Source organism: Dipodomys spectabilis, unplaced genomic scaffold (genome assembly GCF_019054845.1).
Source record: "Dipodomys spectabilis isolate Male_0828 unplaced genomic scaffold, ASM1905484v1 ptg000144l, whole genome shotgun sequence".
NCBI classification, from domain to species: domain Eukaryota; kingdom Metazoa; phylum Chordata; class Mammalia; order Rodentia; family Heteromyidae; genus Dipodomys; species Dipodomys spectabilis.
The window spans coordinates 3,049,762-3,075,866 of NW_024870821.1; the positions used below are offsets into that span (position 1 = coordinate 3,049,762).

The 26,105-nt window shown below is 37.1% G+C and overlaps 1 pseudogene; it reads left to right on the plus strand.

Moving 5' to 3' along the window:
• Positions 1–5,523: 5,523 nt before the first annotated feature.
• On the plus strand, positions 5,524–8,915 carry LOC122117572 (annotated as a pseudogene).
• Positions 8,916–26,105: the final 17,190 nt, after the last annotated feature.

Below are 26,105 nucleotides of genomic sequence, written 5' to 3' on the forward strand. Positions count from 1 at the left end.
GACCCAGTCAGCCTGAAAAAAAATATTTTAATAGGAATTCCATAAAATATTTAGTCTGCTTAGATCTGCTTAGAATTTCTTGAAATATCTAATTACTGCCACCCTTGGACAAATCATTATCATTGGTGAAAATGTTGCCATTTGAATTTAGAATGCCGCAGAAAGACCTATGTGTGAAAGAAAAAATACTTTCCATTTCCTCCCAGATTGTGGAGAATACCTCAATAGTTCTTCTGGAGATTACGTTCTTCAGAGTGAAACCCATGAGAACATAGCCTCTCACATAATTTCGTCTTTTATCTTTAAATCATTCTAGGTAAAAAACATTTCTCTTTGACATACTTCCCACCTTGACATTGTCTTGTCACAGCCCTCCAAACAATAAAACCAACTGAACATGCACTGAAACCTTCAGACTTGTAAATCTGAGTAAGCCTTTCTGCTTAGTAAATGGACAATATCACTTATTATGGTAGATTATAAAGCTAACACAGAAGTCTAGTCTTTGTAACAATGTAGATTGTATTAAAATATACTTCATTATAAAATATCTAATTCCATGTTGTATCTTGTGTTTTTGTTTCTGGTGATCCTAGGGCTTAAACTCAGGGCCTGGATGCTGCTTTTGTGTTCAAGGCCAGTGCTCTACATATAAGTTGAACTGGAACTTCATTTCCCCTGATGGTTAATTGGAGATAAGAATTTAATGAAGTTTCCCACTTAGGCTAGCTTCACACTGTTATGTTCAGATCTCAATCTCTTAACTAGCTAAGATTACATACTTCAAATTCCAGTTCCCAGCCAAATTGCATATTTTGTGTAATTCCAATTCTCAGCATTGTATAGATTCTCCTACTACAATATGAAAAAACAGAATCTATTAAAGATATTTGTAAAGTATAAAACGAAGGAAGAATTTTCATTCTTTACAAAATCAATGCAAAATCTATGCTAAAATATTAATATTTTACTGTACCTTTCCTGCAACAAGTTTGATATAGTTTTATAATTGTCAGGCCAAATTTCTCAACATTCTACTGGAGAATTACGATTTCATGCATGCATGCATATGCATATGTGTATATAGATATCCAAATATCTTCCCTAGTGGATCATCAGAATTGAAACTGCTTTGTTTTGCTGTTCAGCTGTTGAACCTGGTCGGCTCATTCTGTGACAATACCTGTCCTCTTTCTCAACATTACTTTGTTTACTACACCATCAGCCTTCTAAAATAAGGTTCATTTCTTGGAGAAGATTACCAGTTAGCCCAAGCAATATCTACCCAGAGGGTTTTAATAAAGCAAGCTTTAAGATAGTAAGATAACATGAAGTGACAACTACAAAATTTCTACAGAGACCTAGAAAGTTATCAAAATTATATCTGACATTTTTCACATTTCTGCCTTCGTTCTCTTCTCATACTTAAGAAAGCACTTACTAACACTATAAATATATTGCATTTGTAAATTAAGGATTAGTGTTTTTTTCCAGCCTGAAGTCTTCTTTTCCATGGTTTTTGACATAAACTTTTGGGAGATTTTTTTGATTGTTATGGGATTCCATTCCAAACAAAGCCATGTATATCAAGAAAGCCAATGTTTTCAACTCGGAGTACTAAACATAAGAGGGGGAAAATTAAGGTTATTTATATATGTTAAGCACAAATACAGGCAATATCCAGAAATTTTGAAATTGTATACCTTTACTAGATAAAGTGGCTCAAACCTATAATCTTATCTAATTGGGAAACAAAGATTAGAGAATTCCAGTCCCAGGCAAGCCCAGACAAAAAAAGAAGTTTCAGAAACTCTAACCATTTGCTCGGTGCAATGTTTTCTTGCCTGTTTTAGGAGGACCACAGTCCAATAAGGCCCACGCATAGTGATACTACCTCAAAATAAGTAATCCAATTACAATCTGCAGGTATGACAGTAGTAGAGGTGTTGTTTCACAAGTACAGGGTTTTGGGTTCAATCCTCCCGTACCACTAGGAATTTAAATGTGTGCCAGGTTAAGAACGGCATGTCTAAGGTCAAGACTTCATACTGGTTTTACAAGCTCTAATAAAAACTTTACCTCTTTTGTTAATTTTTAAAGTATAATCATAATTTCCATGGCCAAACCAAATAATTTCTTATTAGAGATTTTCTTTTATCCATTAAGGAATATGTTATTTGTTGGATACTGTCCCACTGAAGTCATATTAAAATAGAAAACTCGTTCACTGCATGTGGATACAGTATCTCAAAGGTAGCATTTAAGTTGAATTCTCCTCCAAGAGAAGCAGAAGGAATTGAATATACTAAGGAAAGAGAACTCAGAAGAAGCCAATTCTGATCTTGGAGTTCTAGTTCCACCAACTCAGAGGCAAAGTATTTACTGTGGTGGTTTATTATTACAATTACTAGAAAACATGAGGAATCTATAAGACATGAAAAGTCATTGACGCTTGGGGTCCATGACTCATCTATATAATTCTAGTTTTTAAGAAGGATGAGACTTGAGGGAAAATGGTTTTCAGGCTGGTAGGAAAGTTCATGATGTTCTATCTCCAAATAACTACACGGTTCTTTTTGGAGATTTACTACTATTAGCAAACAAACTGAGAGCTTGAGGTATGTTCAAGCCCCAAACTGGGAGAAAGAAAAAATTCTTAGAAGAATACTATGAGAAACAGAGTTATGAATAGGAAAGCAGAAACAAAATACATAAACTTATTGATATAGACAAAGCTTCCCAATGTGAAATATGGCACAAAATGTAATATTTAGGGTTTTCCTTCTTATATAGTAGAAACAAATGGGATGTCTACTTGAAGAAACTAAAGTGTAAAACTGTATGCAATAAATAATGACATTACTTTATATTTCTATAATTTAACTTGTTTCCCCACAAATTTATAGAATAGTATAGCTATGGAAAAATCAATAAATATTGCATTTTCATATAGGATTACATATCCTTGCAAGTGTTGTCTAAAATTTATCTACATTAAAATCATTGTGATTGATATCCTTCTCAAGATTCCAAATGTTTATAATTTCAGCAGACCTTCCAAAAAACTCATATCCCATACATAATTTTTAGTTTGTTCATGCATTCTTAGGAACATAAACATATGGCACAAAATATTAATTACCTTTATCTGCTGTCATTAATTTATTATAACTAATGCAATTAAGTATATACCCTGAGAGAAAGAAGATTCTTCCTTCTAAATACATGCTTGCAGGCACACACACACACACACACACACACACACACAAACACACACACACACACACACACACACATCATACTCACATATTTACCAATCTAACTTAGGTTAGGTTACTGACATTGGGTATGAGAAAATGATCTATCTAATAATAAACTTCCTTGCCCAGTCATAAAATACTTTCATAATTCCACATATACAAAAAACTAGATCATTCAAAATAATGAGATTACTTAACAGAACCACCCAGCTCCTAAGCCATCTAATCCCTGATTTCATTCATTCATGACAATGCATTTTTCATTTAAAAACTTTTTGAGTCTCTCTGATCAGCAGATACAAATGTGCTATCATATAATAGAAAATGTAGGTAAAATTACTTGTCCCTAGGTAATCTTTAATATATCTTAAAGAGTTCTATGTCCTTCTTGCAGAGCCTGTTACTGGCATTTTGCCCTAATGTCTAATATTAACTTACAAAGGACATACCATATTCCTTAATTCATTTTCCCTAAAGGTTATGCTATGTAGTTGACTCTGATTTTTTGCTTATTCTAAATTAAATTTTCTCAACCAGTTGAATTATTGTTTATGTTACTCCTAAGCCATTTGAAATATCAAAAAGACCTAGAAATTCACCTTGGCAATGATTTGTGAATGGCAGTTATGGTTGTGGGGAGGTAAAGGACTTGAATTATCTAGAGTGCCTTAAAACTGGCACTGTTATTTAAGGACTGATCACTTAGTAAGCTTTTAAAGGGTGTCTTCTTATTTCATGTAGGACAGTAAAAGTATGCTTTTCATCACATCCTTGCCTGCAAAGAACTAGAATTATTTCCTTTGTAGAGTTTGTGCTGAAATGTCTGAGTTCAAGAGGCACAATAAAGAACTAAATAACTCCACTACAGACTAGCAACCACCTTTGGAGGTACGGATTATAAAAAGAACCATGAATTTGACCCAGAAATGGCACAGAAAAGAAAACAATTGCCAGGCAACTAAAACATATATAATCCTTGGGCAAGCCACAGGAATTTTCTCTGGATACATCAACCAATCACTGGGTTGCCATATGAGACATGGTGACCCAGTGGCCAGGTGGTACCCGTCAATAACAAGTCAGTATTAATAATAAGGAATCATGTATGTGTAGCTTAATTTGCTTAAAATATTAGCCAATCATGTAATTTCTCATGTAACACTCCCTTAAGGTTGTTTACTCAATACTATATAAACTGTACTGATTCTATGCTAGGGGCCTCTTAGTGTCACCAGTTACCGAGTGCACGGAGGACCAAGCTCGAATTTGCAAATAAACCACTCTTGTCACTTACATTGATCTTGGTTTCTGGTGGTCTTTGGAGGAGGTATAACAGGTGGAGGCTCGTCCGGGATAAACTCATAAACCCACCCAGATACCTGATCAGAAAGTAGCAAAGAATGGCTGGTAAGTTAAGGCATTGCCACTTTGTAACTGTCTGGGGTCTTTATGTCCAGCAGGATTGGTATTGGAGTTGACAAGAAGTCCTGTCGGATAGTGCTATAAGGCAGCCAACTGGACTGGTGGGAGAGGTTCCCTGTTTCCCGCGGAAGATAAACTATCCACTAGTGTGGACACTTGGGCCTGTTTGTTGCCAGAAACTTTCTTTCTGATAGTTTATAAGGTAGACTGTCCACTAGTGAGGACATTTGGGATTTATCCTGTCTGTAATCCTTCACTTTCTGTCTGACAGTCTACCATGGGCATGATGTTAAATGTGTGTCTTGTCCTAATGTCTGTGTGTTTGTAATATGAGTATTATGAAACATTTCCTCACTCAGGTTCATCCGGAGGTGGATGTCAAGAGACTCTGTTTCTCTCTGTTTGAGGCTGTTAGTCTTCGCTCTGTTTCTTCATTAAATAATAACTACTTTCTCTTTCAGACCCCCTTATTTTTCCACCTCGAAGGGTGAAATCTGGCCTAGAAAGATTGGCCCACTTGAAGCAAAGCTGGAGTCAGGTAATCTATCAGATGCCACTGCTAGAATATCGCAAAGTGTCTCTGTCTACCCCTTTGGGATCTTAGACAAACCAGCTTTACAAGTCCACACTTTACACATTGGGACATTGTTAGCTCTGTCCTTCATTCTTTCAATTACTTGTTAGGAAGGTAAGGTGAGTGTGAGGTGCATTCTGGTTCTGACCCATTTCAATGTATATCAATCCACACATAAGACCAGAGGAAAGGAGAAAATTAATTACAATTGTCACAAAATGAAATAGCCGATACTTTCAGCAATTTGGGATATGACCACAACTCAAAATGTCCCAAGGAGTAATAAAGCCCCATGGAAAACTTTCGAACAAAACTTCTTGGGTGCAAGGGGTCACAGCAGTTAAACGATACTCATTGACCACCCAAAGAACAGTGGATCTGGTGATGGGACGAGTGTCTCACTCATTTTTAGTTATCCCAGAGAGCCTTTATCCCTTATTAGGAAGAGACTTGTTGACTAAGGTCGGGGCACAGATTCACTTCTATCCAGAAGGCTCCCAGGTGACAGATGCCCAAGGGAGACCAATACAAGGGCTGACTCTGAGCCTGGAAGACGAGTGCCGGTTGCAGCAATCACCTCAGGCTCCTCAACAAGAAATCACCTACTGGTTGGAAAGGTATCCATAAGACTGGGCAGAGATTGGAGGAGTGGGATTAGCGAAGAATAGACCAGCTCTATTTATTGAGGTAAAGCCAGGAGCTGACCCAGTCATAGTCTGGCAGTACCCTATATCCATGGAGGCACGGGTGGGAATAACCCCCCACATTAGGTGTCTGCTAGAACTGGATATACTGCGCCCTGTCAGTTGGCATGGAACACTCCCCTGCTATCAGTCTGTAAGCCCCACTCCAATGAATATAAGCCAGTGGAGGACTTAAGGGAGGTAAACAAATGGGTAGTGGACGTTCACACGACTGTACCCAACCCCTACACACTCCTGAGCCCCCTTCCTCCCGAAAGGCAGTGGTACACAGTATTAGATTTAAAAAATGCCTTTTTCAGCCTACCCTTGACAGCTAAAAGCTAAGATCTCTTCTCCTTTGAGTGGACAGATGTAGAAAGAGATATTAATGGACAGCTGAACTGGAAAAGACTTCCTAAAGGATTTAAAGACTCACCAACACTCTTTGACGAAGCCCTGCATGAGGACTTAGGTGAGGCTAGGGGAAGCCACCCTAGCTTGACTTTGTTGCAATATGTGGATGTCTTATTAATTGCTGCTAAAACTGAAAGAGAATGCATCCGAGGAATGGAGGATTTACTCCAGACTTTGGGAAGCCTTGGTTTCTTGAGTGTTGGCCATGAAAGTTCAAATCTGCAAATCAGAGGTAACTTATCTAGACTATTTATTGAAAGGGGAGCAGCAGTGGCTTACAAAAGGAAGAAAAGAAATTGTCCTTAAAATTCCAACACCCCAGTCTCAGCACCATGTAAGGGAGCTTTAGGGCTCAGCAGGCTTTTGTTTTCGGTGGATTCCTGGGTTTGCGGAGTTGGCTAAACCCCTTTATGAGGCTACCAAAGAAAAGCAGCTGTTTTTATGGATGGAGTAGGTTGAACAAGCCTTTGAACAGATAAAAACTGCCTTATTGACAGCCTCAGCATTAGGACTCCCTGATACAACTGAACACTTTAATTTGTATGTGGATGTACATAATGGGATTATGAAAGGAGTCCTAAGCCAATATCTAGGCCCATGGAGAAGACCAGTAGCCTACTTATCAAAGAAATTAGACCGGTGGCAGCAGGATGGCCACCATGCCTGAGAATGAAAGTGGCTACTGCTCTAATGGTAAAAGATGCAAATTAACTATGGGGCAGGAACTGTATGTGACCACGCCCATGCTATTGAGAGTGTGTTAAAGCAGCCACCAGATCGATGGCTCAGCAATGCCTGACTAATCCATTACCAAGGACTGTTACTCAGTCCTCTCAGAATTAATTTCCTGGTTCCCTCAGCTGTCAACCAAGAGATTTTTCTACCAGATCCAGACCTAGACATGTCACTACATGATTGCTCGGAGATCCTGGCGCAAGTCCGTAATATCCAAGAGGACTTAAGAGATCAGTGTTACCAGATGCTGAACTCGTGTGGTTTATAGATGGGAGCAGCTTTGTTCATCAAGGACACAGGTACACGGGAGCAGCAGTAATGACTGAGACTGATGTGGCTTGGGCCAAACCTCTGCCCATAGGCACATCAGCCTAGAGAGCCGAATTAATAGCCCTGACCCCAAGTACTAACGTTAGGAAAGAATAAAAGACTAACTCTGTATAGTGATAGTGAGTATTCATTTGCAATGGCTCATATACACAGAGCTATCTACAAAGAAAGAGGATTAATGACAGCATAGGGAAAGTCCATCAAAAACAAAGATGAAATTTTGGCCTTAATCGCTGCTCTTTGGTTGCCTAAGAAGTTGACCATTGTTCATTTACCTGGACATCAAAAACTTAAAGATGCTGTGAATAAAGGCAATAACCTGGCCGACAGAACTGTAATGATGATAAACCTGCCAGACCCCGGTGCAAGAACTCTCCTGGACACTCCTACATATACCACAGAAGATTTAAAATGGATTGATCAACTAACAATGGCACAATGCCTGAATGGTTGATGGAGAGACTCTAAGAGCAACATTGTATTGCATGAACAGTTATGGAGTAAAATACTACTGAAAATGCATTGAGCACCCAGATGAGTGGGAGGAAGATGCAAGACCTGGTGAGAAATACTGGTCTTAGGGTCAAGAATAGACATGCTAAAATAGAACAGATTGTCAGGGACTGTAAAGCATGTCAGCTGACTAATGCAGGGAAAATTCAGGCAGGACCAGGCAGTCGGATAAGAGGAGATAGACCAGGAACCTACTGGCAGGTGGACTTCACAGAAATCAAACCTGGCAAGTATGGATATAAATATCTATTAGTTTTCCCTTTTCAGGATGGGTAAAAGCCTTTCCTACAAAGCATGAAACAACACAGGTTGTGGCTAAGAAATTGCTGGAAGAAATCTTACTCAGGTTTGACTTCCCTAGCATGATAGGATCAGAGAATGGACCAGCCTTTGTGTTGAAGGTAAGTCAGGGAATTGCTAATGCTCTTGGGGCAGATTGGAAACTGCATTGTGCTTATAGACCCCCAAAGCTCAGGACAGGTAGAAAGGATGAATAGAACTGTAAAGTAGACCCTGACCAAATTGACTATGTTGACTGGTGGTGAGTGGGTAACTCTCCTTCCCTTTGCCTTATACAGAGTACGAAACTCCCCTTTGAAAATTGGTCTTTCCCCCTATGAAATTGTATTCGAAATGCCCCCTCCCATAATTTCTAATTTTCAGAGCAGTTTCTTAGGGAAGATGATGGCTCTGAACTTTTGTTCTCTCTCAGGGTCCTGTAGAGGACTCGCCTTTATGTCTGGCCTAGACTGAATGTGCTGTATGAGTCAGGCCCTCCAACGATCCCACATCACTTCTGCCCTGGGACTGGGTCCTGGTGAAAAGACACCGACAGGAAAACCTGGAACCGCAGTGGAAAGGACCTTTGTGGTCATCTTGACGAATCCAACTGTCCTCAAAGTTGACGGCATCGCTACCTGGATCCACCATTTACATGCAAAGCCTGCAGATCCCATAAGCGATATTGGAGAGAACTCAGAGTGATAAGTCTCAATTTCCAAAGACAATCCTTAAAGTTCAAATTGAGCCGTAAAAAGACTAAGTCATGAAATGGTTGTTGACGTATACCTTACTTGGAAATTGTATTGACATAATAGTGGATGCCTGCAATCCTAATCGCCCATATAATTGGGCTTGGATTATTAGTAATCAGGTAATGGAAAAACGTTTCCCTCTGGCTGTGAAAGAGGGACCCTCCCTATGGTTTCCATACAGGCTTATATTTAATTTGTGCCAACTCTCTGAGGGAGTATGGTAAGGACCTAGGCTTGTTGAGTGTAGATAGAGACACTGGTATGTTTGCCCAGGGGAAGGAAGGACTAGTAATTGTGGAGGACCAGAGGATTTTTACTGTAAGAGCTGGGGCTGCAAAACAAGTACCTCAGGAAAATGGAAAGGAAAAGGAGGAGACCTTGTTACTTTTACTAAATCAAGGGCCAGTGGGCATCCAGTTTAATGGGATGCCTGTGCACCAACAAATTAGGGTTTCCCAGGATTCTGATGCCTGAGAGAAAGTTCGGTTCACAGACAAGGGAAAACAAGTCCTAGGTTGGGAATTAGGGAAGACTTGTGGACTAAGATTTTACCGATGTTGAAAGACTCACAATGGCACACTTAGAATTCTACAAATTGCCACAGCTAGCTATTTCCTTTCAGTAATGGGACCAAACACTGTTTTAAGACCGGCTTTTGCCACAAAAGCCAAAGTAAGTGAAAAGAAAAAGCTCTAGGCTGTAGTGACCCCATCTCCTCCGAAAAGAGGAGACCCCCTTAGGGAGAACATCCCTTGCTGGAGGATTCTCTATGGCAGCTGTTGGTTCAAACTTATAATCTAATAAATCAGACCTGCCCTGATATTACCAGTACATGTTGGATGTGTTATGATATGAGACCCCCATGTTATGAGGGTATTGCAGGGCTACAGAATGTAACTAAAACAAGTAAATCATGCAGATGGGAATAAAAAGAGGCAAAACTTACCCTAAAGGCAGTTATAGGACAATGGTTATGTGTAGGACGAATACTAACTAATTTTACTCACTTATGTAATCAGACCCAAGAATGGACTCCCGGGGAAGCTTATCGATTACCTCTCCAAGATGTTTGGTAGACATGTTCAACTGACCTAACCCCTTTTGTGCATTGGAGGTTTTAAATAGGACCCACAGCTTTTGTGTCACGGTGCAACTCATCCCACGATTACTTTACAATTCTCTGGAAGACAAGATGATAAAAATGTCCACAGCAAGCTACTGGCCGCGAAGAGCTAAAATAGAAATAATAACAGCCGTGACTATCGTGGCCCTGGTGGGCTTAGCTGGAGTAGGGACTCGAGTAGCATCCCTGGTTACTCAGAGAACACCCTACTCTAACCTTTGTGCTTCTATAGATGAGGATATCAAAAACCTGGAATGTTCTACAGCCTACCTTCAAAAATCTCATGATTTCTTACCTGAGGTGGTGTTACAAAACAGGCAAGGGCTGGACTTAATTTTCTTACAGCAAGAAGGTCTATGTACTGCCCTGGGGAAGAATGTTGTTTCTATGCAAATCACTCTGGAGTTGAAAAAGAATAAGGGAACAGCAAGTAGGATGGTTTGAATCATGGTTTAACTATTCCCCTTGGATTACTACATTAATATCCACTCTGTTGGGTCCCATTATCATTATAGTGCTTGTGTTCACTATAGGGCCTTGTGTTGTAAATCCATTAGTGATGTGTGTTAAGAAACGAGTCAATACCGTACAACTGATGGTCTTGAGAACGTCATATCAATTAATCCCTGATAAAAGACATAACGCAGACCCGTAAGGACAATGATTAGCCTTTCAGGTGCATAATAGAAACGGGGGAATGAAGAGTCTAAGACTTAAAGAGGCACAATAAATAACTAAGTAACTCCATTATAGACTAGCAACCATCTTGTGAGGTACGGATTGTAAAAAGGACCATGAATTTGACCCAGAAATGATATAGAAAAGAAAACAATTGCCAGGCAACTGAAACATAAATAATCCTTGGGCAAGCTACAGGAATTTTCTCTGGATACATCAACCAACACTGGGTGGCTATACGAGACAAGGTGACCCAGTCGCTAAGTGGTATCCGTCAATAACAAGTCAGTATTAATAATAACCAATCGTGTATGTGTAGCTTAATTTGCTTAAAATATTAGCCAATCATGTAATATCTCATGTAACACTCCCTTAAGGTTGTGTATTCAATACCATGAAAACTGTACTGAGTCTATGCTCAGGGCTTCTTAGTGTCACGGGTTACTGAGTGCGTGGAGGACCAAGCTTGAACTTGCAAATAAACGACTTCTTTTTCACTTACATTGATCTTGGTCTCTGGTGATTTTTGAAGGGTCTCCATTCCAGGTATAACAATGCCCTGCTGCTACTGTAGTGAAACCCACAAACAACTGCACAGCAGTGTTAGCTGCTTTAGATTTTGAAATTTTCTTCCAGTGGCCCTAGTGATTTGAGCCCAGATTTATGGGATAGTCACATAATACACAATTGCAAAGCACCAGAATATACAAAGTCAAAATGCAAAATGATGTTCAATTTTTTTCTTTGTTGTTTCACCATGTAATCAGTGCATTTCTTAACAAGCATTGTTGCCTCCTCCTTTGTTTCCCCTTCGTATCCTTTCCATTGCCCACCCCAGCCCCCCTCCACCAAAGTTGTAAAGTTCGTTTTTAAACAAAATGGCTTGTACATTTCTTTATTCCAATGGGTCCACCTTTATCACTATTTAAACAATAAGTTTTTTTTTCCTCCCCCTCCACAAAGTATACCAACATCAAATACAGTTAAAACAGGGGTTATACCATGGGGAAGAGACATACAAAGCAACAAAGAAATCATCTTATAAATATGTTAAAAACAATAGCAAGAAAGAAAAAAATAACATTTGAATCCTTATTTTGGGGTCCATTTTGCCTAACATAACTTATCTGACCGTTTCTGCTTGTCTCAGACAAATACTAGTTATTGCAAATAAGTGAAAGCATGGGACCTATGTTTCTTTGGGCCTGGCTTAATTCAGCCTTGGAAGAAAACAATAGAGAAATTTTTTTTCTTATTCATTCTCTTTTAAGGAGCTAGATCCTGCTTATTTCTCATTATTGTTGATATGACTTAAATAAATTTACCAGATTTTTCAAATAAAATAGATACAAAATGACATATTTAGTAACAAAATAAAGCTAAACATTTGAGTGATATTTTTATTTAGTTCTGTTCTCAGTTATGCTGAAATAACATTGAGATGAGACAAGCATATGTGTAAATTGACACGTATCAATTGACACGTATCAATCACTCTGGAATCTTTGGGATTTGATTTCTATATCAACACCACCTAGAAAACAAAATTATCACTTGCTTCATGTCTTAAGTAACATACTTAATACAAGTTTCATTAATTTTACCAATATATTTCATAATCTATGGAATCGATGCATTACATAAGAATTTGATTTCTTATTTCCACTGAATTAATATTACGTTTATTTTATTTTTTCACACATAAAATAATGACATTCTTCAGGATAAAACATGCCTGTTTTTCATTTTTATTGCCAAAATTGAACTATAAGGCACTTTGTAAATTTAACTTTAAATCTGAACGAAAGCAAGATATTCCAGCACTTATCCAATTATTCTTATTGAAAGGTTAAAGTTTGAGGCAGTGACCACCACGTGTTGCCTCCTGAGCCTCAGTACTCCCAAGAAGACTTGGAGTGGATAAAGAAAATTCCCATGGCCTATAAACCCCCAGACAGAGAAGGAAACAAAGACTGGTGGAAAACTGGGGCAGGAACCCGAAGAATGCAGGACTTGCTCCGACACTCAGATGTAAAAATTAGGCAAGGAAATCAACTCATTGAGGACATTGTTAAAAATTTTAAAACCTGTCAGCTCACCAATGTCCTCAATAAACCAGTTACAAAAGTAGCTAGCCTCCATGGAGATAGGCCAGGTGTGCATTGGGAAGTAGACTTCACAGAAATTAAAACTGGACATTTTGGATATAAATATTTGCTAGTTTTTGTAGATGCTTTTTCAGGATGGGTTGAAGCCTACCCAACAAAGCATGAGACCGTGAACGTCGTGACTAAGAAGATCCTGGAAGAAATCCTACCCAGTTATGGCTTCCCACCCACCATCTGTTCGGACAATGGACCGGCCTTCGTCTCAAAAGTAAGTCAGGGAATAGCCGCGGTATTGGGAACAGATTGGAAATTGCACTGTGCTTAGAGACCCTAGAGTTCAGGGCAGGTAGAAAGAATGAATCAGACTGTAAAAGAGACCTTAACTAAATTGGCCTTGGAGAGTGGCGCAGACTGGGTATCGCTCCTTCTTTTTGCCTTGTTTAGAATGAGAAATTCACCCTATCAGCTTGACTTTACTCCTTTTGAAATAATGTATGGACACCCTCCACCCATTATCCCTAGCCTTCAGACTGAATTGCTTGCTGATTTGGATGATACTGAATTTCTGTGTAAGCTTGACTATTTACAGCTGGTGCATAAGAGTATGGGGCCCCAGCTTAGAGCATTATATGATTCTGCTTCTATTCATACCCCACATTTGTTTAAACCAGGGGACTGGGTGTTTGTTCGAAGGCACAATTTGCGATCTCTGGAACCATGGTGGAAGGGAACTTACATGGTGCTACTGGCTACACCTACTGCCCTTAAGGTTGATGGCATTGCTGCTTGGATCCACTGTTCCCACACCAGACCAGCTGACCCTTTGTCTTGGACGACCATGGGGAAACATTGGAAGTCTCCAAGCATCCTACCCAACCACTCCTGAAGAAAAGAAAAATGGACTGATTTTTATTGGAATACTCGTTCAAAATCAAGAGCTGTTGGAGTTTAGTTTTGAGCCAGAGCCACAAGATTGTGGCTCAGGACCATAAGTCAAGGCGGGGAATGAAAGGTTAAAGTTTGAGGCAGTGACCACCACGTATTGCTTAGCAAAGCAACACGTGGTGGTAATCAAAACACCTGGTTGATTGTGTGCTTATATAAGTCCTGCAAATCCTTAGCTCGGGCCTCTCCTCCTCAGCTCCACTGTGTTGGAGTGTAGGAAGAGGCCCAAGCTGCAGCCCGTTTAAATAAAACAGCTGTGGAGTCTAACTCTCGGTGGTCTTCTTGTGGGGGGTCCTGCGACTTTGGCATTACACTATAGACTTGAATATAACTTATTTTTGAATGGTAGGAAATTCATATTATACCTACTCTCTATAAAATATTTAAGAAATAAATGATCATGATAATAATAATTTTTCCTTCAAGTAGAAAGAAAGAACCTCACTATAGATGACAAAAACTTGAATGTAGATGCCATAAAGTTTATGAAAAATTCAAGTCATTATGAGTTAGATGAAATAGTCATTTTTGAAGGTCACAAAATGAAATCTCTTGAAGCTTTCTTATCTGTTAAATAAAAAGTATTTGCACTCAAATATTTCATTCATCTCTCCAGCAATGGTATAACCAAACCAGCTCCATGCCAAATAGCTTCTCTGATTAATTCAAGTCAATATTTAGGAACAGAAGTTATTGAAATGTGTAGAAATATCTACCCACCACTCTAGAAATTAAATCTGAAGTCACAAAGGATTGGGATTAATAATTAGCTTTCATTATGTTGCCTTAAAGAAGTGAACTCTTTTAAGTGGGCAGAGTTGTAGAGATTAGGTCACTGAGAACTTGTGATCAAAGAGGATGTTAAGATCAAGTCCTTTCCTCCTCTTCCTTCTTTTCCTTCTCTGTTTCCTTCTCCTTTCATTCTCCTTTTCCATCTCGCTCTCTCTCTTCCCCTCCTCCTCTTTTTCCCTCTCCCACTCCTATTCCTCCTCTTCTTTACTTCCTGGCTTCTATGAATACACACATTCCATCACATGTTCCTGACATGGGGTACTGTGTCACCACCAACCAAAAGCAAGGAGGAAAAAAAACATAAACTGAAATGTATAAAATCAGAAGCCAAGATTAATCTTTCCCAAATTTAAGTTAATTTTATAACGTATGTTGTCATATTGATAGGAGACTGACACAGCATGCTCTCACTTATTATAAGGGATAAGATTTACTGGAAAAAAATCTGACCAACATCACCCTAATAAATTATTGATTAAATTAATATTAGATTAAGAAAAATCTACTTTAAAGTGTCAGATATACTTCAAAAAGAGGCAAAAAAATCACCTCTATGGTTTACTATGAAAAGACAATAGAATTCAAACTATTCCTCAAGGAAATTGACCTATATTTGGCAGTATTTTCAATTTCATAAATGATGTAAGAAGACTGAAGAACACATTTCAACTCAATCTGTGTGATATAACATTTACTCTGTCCCCTGTATTCTATCTATGTCTGGTTCCCAAAGTGATTTGTATTTTATTCTAATCATATTTTTAATTAGCTTTAAGTAATTGTATGGGAGTTGCTGTTTGACAAAGCAGTTTATGAATAGTGTTTAGTGTGGTTTTTTTTTTCTTTTTTGTCTTCTGAGGTTTGAACTCTGGGTCTGGGCACTGTCCCTGAGCTCCTTTGCATGAACATTAGAACTCTATCACTTGAGGCATAGCAGCACTATCAGATTTTTCTGAGATTTAATTGGAGATAGGAATCTCACAGTCTTTCTTGCCTGGGATGGCTTCAAACCTCAATCCTCAGCCTCCTGATTATTGAGGATTACAGGTGAGCAGCTACTGCCTGGCTTATACAATGAAGCTTTTTTTTTTTTTTGGTAGTCCTGGGGCTTGAACTCAGGGCTTTGACAATGCCCAAGAGCTTCTTTTCCTCACTCTAGCACTCTACACCTTGTGTCATATTGCCAATTCCAGCTTTTTAAAAATTATGTGGTACTGAGGAATCAAACCCAAGGCTTCACACATGCAAGGCAAGCAGTATACCACTAAGCCACATTCCATGGCCAATACAATGCACCTTGATGATCATTATCCCTCATCCTTCTCAATCCTATCTCATCCCTCAATTTACATAATTTTGTAGAATATTCACTTACTTGCAATATCATATATCGTCACTCAGAGAATATATCAATGATTATACTTTATTGCTAGTTTTATTCATCAACATACTAAAGTTATGCATTACAGATTTCTGGGGTTTTAAATTCTAAATTTGCACACACTACTATTCAGATTCACACACTGCTATTATAAAAATTTTTCCTCAGGTTTATGCAAATGCACTCTGTAATTCTTTAATAAAGTACAATGATTCTTAAAATGTTAAAGAGTTGGAGTAAGAACATCAGCTTCAGTTCTAGAACATTTTATCATCACTACCCTCTCAAAATACTCCAATATTTATTAGTAGTCACTTCCTGTCATCATTTCAACCTCCCTCCTCTTGAGCAGCTATTATTTCATATTCTACTTCTACAGATGTGCCAATTTTAAAATGCTCACATTATTATAATATGTAGTCTATCCATTTCTTCCATGTAATATTACTGTTTCCAAAGGAAGCCCATGTAAATTTTTCTCATGGATGGAGTATATTGTTTTGTATGCATGTGAATAATTATATAACATCCTCAATGGACATTTCAATATTTTATCATATGTTATTGTAAAAGGTTTTGCTATGTATATTCCTGTACATGTGTCTCATTGGATATATGTTGAAATATATTTTGTATATAAAATTATGCTTCAAAATGCTGGATCAAACTGGGCGTCAGTGGCTCATGCTTGTAATCCTAGCTACTCAGGAGGCTGAGATCTGAGGATTAAGGTTCAAAGCCAGCCCAGGCAGCAAAGTCCGTGAGATTCTTATCTCCAATAAACCACTAGAAAACCGATGTGGCGCTGTGGCTCAAGTGGTAGAGCGCTCGCCTTGAGCTGAAGAGTGCAGTGCCCAAGCCCAGAGTTCAAGCCCCACGACTGACCAAAAAGAAAACAAAAAATACGCTGGATCATAGAAGCAACTCTATGTGTAATATCTTAAAGATTGCCAGTATGTTTAACAAACTGACTGTATCATTTTAAGTGACAAGCACCAATGTATAAGAATTCCAATTTCTACATAGTAGTTGTGCAGTGCAATCTCATTGTTGTTTCTATTTCCACTAATCTCTATATGTATGCAATGTCTAGGTATGTTACGATACTTCCATATGTTCCTTGGTTGTTGTTATATTAATATAGAGATATGTATTTCAATTTTTTGATAATTTATTCACGATGGTTAATTTTTTTCATTGGTATTAATATGCTTTTAATATATTTCTGATTCAAGTGTTTTAAGTAAATGAATATGAATACACACTATGTATACATGTGCATATATCCATACTTATATGTGTATACATACAAATGCCTATATATGTATACATATATGAATATACATATGTGTATATACATATATACAGACATATATGTATATTATTATTTTCATTTCTCTGTAAGTTATCATTTTACTTTATTTGTCAAACATGTCCTTTATTGATTTTACTTTACTTTATTTTATGGTTAAGATGTACAGAGGGGTTACAGTTACATGAGTAAGGCAATGAGTACATTAGTTGTTGATCATTGTTACCCTTTCCCTTCCTTGTGTTGTCCCACTATCCCTTCCCTCCCCCAGCTCTCACATTCCTATCAACCCACCCCTTACTGCATGAAGTGGTAAAGTTCATTTCCAATATACGGTCTTGTGAGTATATTTGTTGCAATGTGTCATCCTGTGTCCTTGTTTCACCGTTTTGTAATTCTCCTTCCCCTCCCCAGATTAGACATGTATATACAAGATGCAGGGTATCAAAACTGAGTACAGTGACAACAGGGGATATGCCATAGGGGAAATAACATACAAAGGAAACAACAACAAAAATGAATAAAATGGCATTGTACATTTACAACAGTAACAATAAAGACAGAACACTCAAACATGTCCTTTATTGCCGAGGTAATTATTACAGTTAATGTTCTTATCATTTTTGGAACTTTGCAAAATGTTTGGTAGCATTCAGTGTGGACAGATATGTTCAATTTTTGTTAAATCTATCATCTCATAAGGTACCTGACAGCTCTCTTCTAAAGCAAAAAAGGCAGTCTTCTACAGCTTGGTTCCAAACCATTTGTATTTTTTCCTTGTACTAAGAATACTGACTGAAGCCTGGTGCTGGGGGCTCACACCTATAATCCAAGGTACTCAGTAAGCTGAGATCTGATGATTGTGGTTCAAAGCCAGCCTGGGCAGGAAAAATCCATGAGACTGGTATCACCAATAAACCACCAGAAAACTGGAAGTGGTGCTATGGCTCCAGCCTTGAGCTGAAGAGCTGAGGGACAGCACCCAGGCACAGAGTTCAAGGCCCACGACCACCACCACCAATAACAACCACAAAAAGAATACTGACTCAAAAAGCAATAGTATTAAGCAGTCTTAAAGTTAGGCTCAAGTCTGACATTTTGGTATTATCTTAGATGCCAGTAGCCTTCTCATCTAATGAGCCATGTGTCCTCACGATGTTAACCAAATTTCTTATTTTATTTACACAGTTACTATAAGTATGTATTTTCTCATCTATCTTTCTTTCATTTCACCACAGAATCTGTATATATCCTTTATGTCATACTTGAATACAAATGCCTTTGGAAGATATTTATTAATTGATGTATATTAATTGTACGAAGAAATCTTATTGATATACTTTACACACTCTCATATTGATCAAGGGCCTGATCATTGCCCTTTATTTTTCAACTGTTTTCTATGAATTCCTTTCTGCTAACTTCACACATCGTCAAAATTATTAAAATACTTTTCACCTACCGTCATTGAAAATTATACAATGCTGAATATAAAAGCAAAAATCTAAATAAATGGGGACATATAATTTTTGTGGATTGGAGGATACAATTGAGCCAAGATATAAATTGTCTCCTCCTCTATTTATTGGTCATTCATGGGTTTTGAAATCTGGTCCTGGGCACTGACCCAATGCTTGTCAGCTCAAATGAGTGCTCTACCCATTGAGAAACTCTGGCACTGCTGGTTTTCTGGTGGTTAATTGGACATAAGAGTCTTACAGACATTCCCTTTCCAGCTGGTTTTGAACCACAATCCTCAGATCACAGCCTCCTATGCAGCTAGGATTACAAGCATGATCCAACATCCGTCCAGCTTCACAGTTTTATTTATGTTTATGACAACTTCTAAAAACACCTGACCAGCACTCTGACTCATTCACAAAGGAAAATAAACTGTTAGTATAAAATTGTTATATTTGTAGAGGAAAATTGTACAGCTCAATGTGTCTGTACAGCACCAGATTAGCTCCACATAAATATTACCAAGGAATATTTAATAAGGGGTAAAACCAAACATTTGTGGAATGACATTCTTTTTAATAAGTGGTGATAGGTTAGACAATATTGGGGAGAATTAAAAAGTAAACATTGACTTAAACATAACAACTTATTCAAATATTAACATCAAGCAGGATTAAAACGTGGCAAATAAAACAAAACGAGTGATGTAAATGTAAAACAAAGAAAGAGCTCTTGATAATTTTGGAGATGAAGCTTTCTTAAATTTGGCATTAAAATTATAGGCAAGAGAAACAGTATAGTAGAACTCAATGAAAGGGTAAAATAATTTGGTCTGTGAAAGCTCATATACAAGTAGTGAATAGAAGTTGGAAGCAGGTGGCTCATGTATCTCATCCTAGCTACTTGGGAGCCTGTGATTTAAGTTTTGCTGTTTGAAGCCAGCCCTCCACAAAATAAAGTCCTTGAGAATATTATCTCTGATTTATCAGCAAAAAGCCAAACGTGAGGCATGACTGAAATGGTAAATTTTTAACAAATTGCAAGAAATTTCAGGGACCCTGAGTTCATGCCCCAGGACCATACATACATGTGGAAAAGTAATAGTAGTAATACTGATAGTGACGATGATGATGGTGATGATTATAATGATGATGAGGTGTACCTATAGTCAAGGATAAAATATGTATAAATCTTATACGTGAAGAATGCCTCAAATCTAGATTCTACATAGAACTCTCAAAACTTAATGTAAAAAAGAACATCAATTAGAAACCAGCAAAGTATATCTTGTGAAAATAAGCATAAGAAAAACATCATCAGTCGCCAAATAAATGGACATTAAAACCAAAATGAAATCATAAAACATGTATAAGAATTACTTCACATAATACTATAATGACCATACTAAATGTTATCAAGAAACAGAGAAAATGGATGCTGGCAGAAATGTCAAATGGGAAATCCACTTCTGAAAACATTTGACAGGTTCTTAGCATATGAAATAAGCAAATACCCACTGTATAGCACAGGAATTGATCTTTCCAGGCTTTGTCTCATAGAAATAAAATGTAACATTCGCCCAAACGCCAAAACACAGAGGATTATAGCAGCATTATTTCCTCTAGTCAAAGAAAAGGAAATCAATTCAGGCTTTCTTCAAGTGAATGGGAAATGAATTGTGCTACATTCTCTAATAACAGAACCAAAAGGCAACTCGAGTTAATGCAATAAAAAATTAAGGCATACAATAACTGGGAATAATCTACCATAGATTTGATGGCAATCATGTTTATTTATTGCATGATCTAAAAGTCGGAGAAAAAAATGTGTTGGTTGCCAGGATAAAACAGGTTTCGGATGGAAAAAAGAGAAGTGCTGGGTTTAATTATAAAAGGGAAACATGAGACAATTATTTTTGGTAAATAAACGTATCTGTAAATACTGGATATTAATATAGATTTGATAAATTATGTTGGACTTAATATGTGCACAAAATCATTAAATTAACTGGTCTGCATAAGGTACTTGAGACATATTAATGTCCTATTTGTGATGTCATACTAGAAATGTTTAAATAAATTGGAAAAAGTATTCAAGGGATTTATCTATGTTCTTATAAGATCATAAATATCCATACTAACCTCGATAGAATTTAATATCTAGAAAACAGAAGTCAATATTGAATGTTTACATTGAAAAATAATGTGGGTCCAAGCTTGAGATGAAATATACCTTGCTATTTAGAAAGCTGAGATTTAGAAGACTGATATGAGGGCCAGTTCTGAAAAACACAAATTCGTGAGGAACTACAAAATCAAAGAAAGCTAGATATAATGAAATTTCCTGATATCTCACGTTTGTGGAAGCCATAAGTAAGCGATCATTACTCAAGGGTGGCTTGGCCTGAAAATAATCTAAGGTGGTTAGAGCCTTAGCAACAAAAATAAGTCTGTAGCATTCTTCCCTTTTATAATTAAATTCACTACTTCTATTTGTCCCAACTTGTTAAAACAGGAGTGGTTATAAACAAAAGCACTGGTCTGAAGCCTCAATATAAGGACCTCAGTCTATGTGGGCCAAAGAGTCTCTAACATGAGGTTTTATTTAAATTAACAAGCATTATTTTAGATTTTGCATAGTGGGATGGTACATAGTCACAGGCAAGGTCTGCTAAGTCAGGTAATCCAATCTACTCTTTCACATGTTACCCAATAGCCAGGTTTCAATAAAAATGACTACAAGGAGATTGTACAAATGAGACTGCCAATTTTCCCTTTCATGAATCAAAATTCTGTCAAATGATTTCTGTCTTCCAGATGTTTACATATTTCTCATGATCTTTTCTACTATTTTGTCTTCATTATTGATGTTCATATTACGTTTTGTTGTTGTCTTGTGTGTATATGCTATTTTTAGGTCTGGAACTCAATGTTTTATGGTCTTCCTTGAATTTTTTGCTCATAGTTTTTTTTTGCTCAATTTTTTTGCTCTAATTTTTTGCTCTACATCTTAAGCCACATTCTCACCTTCTGCTTCTTGCTGGATAATTGGAGATAAGTTTTCTCACATTTTTGTCTGTTTGGACTGACATTGAACTAAAGTATTCAGGTCTTAGCCTCCTGAGTTTCTAGGATTCTACACATGAATGGCTAACACCAATCTTTGTTTACTGTTATTTTAATTATGTGATAGAGGAAAGTGGAAGTATATTTGTGGTAAGGGTGCAATTTTCAAATACAAGTTTGAATCAACTTGACATAATGTAATTGTTATCAATTTTAACAGTTAAATCAATGAATATTACACATTCCCAAAGAAATATAATTGAAAACAAAACGCAGAATAGTTTACTTAAAACAAGAAATAGAACCATGAATTTCTTTAGCTTTACAATTAACGTTTTATATAACTTTAATTAGCAGACTTCCATGACTAAAAGTTAATATATTAATATAGTTAATATATAATAAATAATATATATTAATGTATATATTATAACTAAAAGTTAATATATAAATTTTATACTACAAGAATAAAAGTGATCATAGTTAAGAATATATATTTTATCACAGCGAGAAGATAAGTTTTTGAGCATTCTCACTAAAAAGAAATGTTATATGCAGATATTAATGGATATAGTTTCTCATGCTTGTAACCCTAGCTACTAAGGAGGTTGAGAGCTGAGAATCATGGCTCAAGGGCAGCCTAGGCAGGAAAGTCTGTGAGTATATTATCTCCAATGAGACAAACGAAAACTGGAGTGGCTCAAGTGGTAGAGCACTAATCTTGAGCTGAAGAACTGAGGGATAGTGTCCAGGTCCAGATTTCAAGCCCCCAAACTGACAACAATTAAAAATAAACCATTAAAAATAAACAGTACTTTGAAATAAATGTTAAAATATATATTCTAAAAAGTTTTAAATCCTCACTAGATATACTAGTTTATATAAATAGGTAGAAGTGTTTTCGTGTTTTAGTTGTTATTGAATGAATTGTGTAAATCACACATTTCTTATTCAAATCATATTTGTAGGTTTATACACTTATATGCCATAAGTATAACTAACAGATATGTGATAGGCAGTGCTGTTTTAGGAATCTCTCTTGGCATTCTAACATTAACAATTCTCCCCTGAAATCGATATGCCCTCCAATCTTGTCAGAAATTTCAACTCATTGCAGCAGAAAAGTATAAGCTATAATCATTGTTTGTAAAAACTGTAACATTTTACATGTATTTCACTTAGTTTAAGAACCAAAACATTTAAGTCATCTGAAATAGGCCAGTAATAGCAAAATGTCTTCTGAGTTTCTTAGTCTCTTAAGAGATGAAAATATTTAATTATACATCTAATTTTTTCTGCGTAACATCCTATATCTTAGGAAGATCTTTTTGTGTAACCCTCTGTTCCTGATTAGAAGACCGGAACAAAGGCAATAATGAAAATAGCCAAGGAAAATACATGAAAAAAATTTAAAATGCAATCACAGACACTCCTGTTTTAATCAGTTTCAATGAGAATATACCTTAAAGTATCACTTTTTTTATCACTAAAGAGCATTAATTAAACTTTAATTAGCAGTAAAGAAGGGAACAGGAAACTGTGTTTGAAGACAGCTTGACTTTGAATAATTCAAAATAAGCATAATGGCTTTGTCTTGTTTTTTCTATGTAATTACCAAATTAATAAAGAACAACACCCAAAGGCAGGAAAACACCTAAGCCAAAGCAGTAAACTTTTGTATATAAAATAATTGTGATAGTCTAACTTTTTCAAAGTCAGGCTTGGAAAGAAGAAAAGTGTATTTGTTTAGTGTAAACAATAAAAAATATAAAAATCTTCTATTTTTTATTTTATTTTATTTTTTTCTGAACACACTGTACAGAGGGGTTACAATTACAAGGGCAGGATAATGCATACATTTCTTATGAAGCATTACGGCCTCCTCCTTTGTTTATCCTTCACATCCCTTCCCAGCCTCCCCCCCCCTCCCACCCAATCCTCCCCGCCTCCCCCCTCCCACACCAACTTTGTAAAGCTCGTTTTCGACATGACAACTTGTACTTCTCATTGTTGCAACAGGTCCACCTGTATCCTTAAACGGCTTGTTTTTCCCCATCTCCTCTACAAGTTATACTGACATCAAATATAGTGAAAGCAGGGGTTATACTGTGGGGGAGGGACATACAAAGCAACAAAGAGATAATCTTATAAATGCGTTAGAAACAAATGCTTGAAAGAAAAAAAACATTAAAATACATATCTAAGGGTTCATTTTCCTAACAACACATTATCTGACCTTTTCTGCTTGACTCATACATATGCTAGATATTGCAAATAAGGGAAACCATGGGACCTATGTTTCTTTGGGCCTGGCTTTCTTCACTTAATATAATTTTTTCCAAATTTTTCCATTTCCTAACAAATGGGGCAATGTCATTCTTTCTGATGGAGGCATAGAATTCCATTGTGTATATATACCACATTTTCTTGATCCATTCATCTATTGAGGGGCATCTGGGCTGGTTCCATATCTTAGCTATGGTAAATAATGCTGCAATAAACAAAGTGGTTCTGGTAGCTTCAGTGTGGTCTTGTTTGTAAACATTTGGGTAAATGCCCAAAAGTGGGATTGCTGGGTCATAGGGGAGCTCTATGAGAAGTCTTTTGAGGAACCTCCATACTGCTTTCCAAAGTGGTTGAACAAGTTTACATTCCCACTAACAATGAAGTAAGGTTCCCTTCTGTCCACATCCCCTCCAGCATCTGTTGTTGTTAGAGTTCTTGATTTTTGCCCTTCTAACTGGAGTGAGGTGGTATCTCAATGTTGTTTTGATTTGCATTTCTTTTATGGCTAGAGAGGTTGAGCATTTCTTCACATTCCACATCCTCCTTCTTCCTTCCTAGAAAACACACCCTATCAATAAAAAGACTTAGATATTTGGCTCGTGACCTTGAAAGTGGAAACAGAATATTAGGGATGTCGGAGATGATGGTCAATAACCTTTTACATAATAATGTCACATGCAACAGCTTTATGAGTCCAGCAGGCCTTAACACTGTACTTCCTTAGTGATGTGATAGGAATGTCAGCTTTACTGGACTTAGTATTGTTTTCCACTTCCTTTTCTACCACCTGGCCTAAATTATAATACATAGTAATGGAATGAAAAAGTAATGCCATCTTAACCAAGTCCCATTGCCACAATGAGATGTATAAAATGTTATGTTGAAAAACGAACTTTACAACTTTGGTGGCAGAGGGATGGGGAATCAGTGGGCAGGGATGGTAAGGGAAAGGAGGAGGCAACAATGTTTGCTAAGAAATGTACTCTTTACCTTGCTCATGTAATTGTAACCCCTCTGTACGGTATTTTCACAATAAGAAAACGTATTAATATAAAAAAGTAAGAAAGTTATTTAGGGCTTTGGGAATGTGGCTAAATGGAACAGTTATTGCTTTCCATGACTCAAACCCTAGGTTCAATTCCTCGGTCCCACATAAATAGAAAAAAAACTGAAATTTGAGCTGTGCCTCAAGTGGTAAAGTGTTAGCCTTCAGCCAAAAAAAAAAGCTCAGGAAAAGTTCCCTGCAACTGAGTTCAAGCCCCAAGACTGGCAAAAAATCATTTAGCTAGTAAATGCAAAATCAATAACCCATACTTGGAATACACAATTGCTCACTCCAACTGATACCTAGCAATAGTCTGTAATTCATTTATTTTACCTATATTAGAATAATATTTTTTAAAGGGCAGTGAAGGTGCCTCAGTAGTAGAGTGCTTGCCTTGCACACATGAGGCCCTGGGTTCGATTCCTTAGCACAACATATGCAAAAAGAAAACAGTCGGTAGTGTCGCTGTGGCAAAAGTGGTAGAGTGCTAGCCGTGAGCTGAAGAACTGAGAGACAGTGCCCAGGCCCAGATTTGAGGCCCCACGACTGGACCCCAAAAAAAACAAAACCAAAAAAACAAAAAATGTTCTGTTAATAGGTCATGGCAATTAATGCCAAGAATGTGATTAGATATCAGGTGAAGATTAATCCTGGAAATTCAAAGATTCCAGGATTTTGAGTGGTCACTGCTAATCACAATGGGAAGGGTAGTCTATGTGAGATTTGGAAAACTTTTTGGTAAGACACGGCATCAAAAAGGCATAGGATAATTAATAGCTTTGATAGAAGAGAAGGAATACCTCCCCATGGAGTGAATAAATGATAAGAATTACTAAGTTATACCACAAACTGTTCTAGGGAACCATTTTTGGTTATTCAAGAACTAGTTATCAACTACGCTTATTCCTCATTGCCTTTAGCATTCTAGTCACTTATGCTAGTTC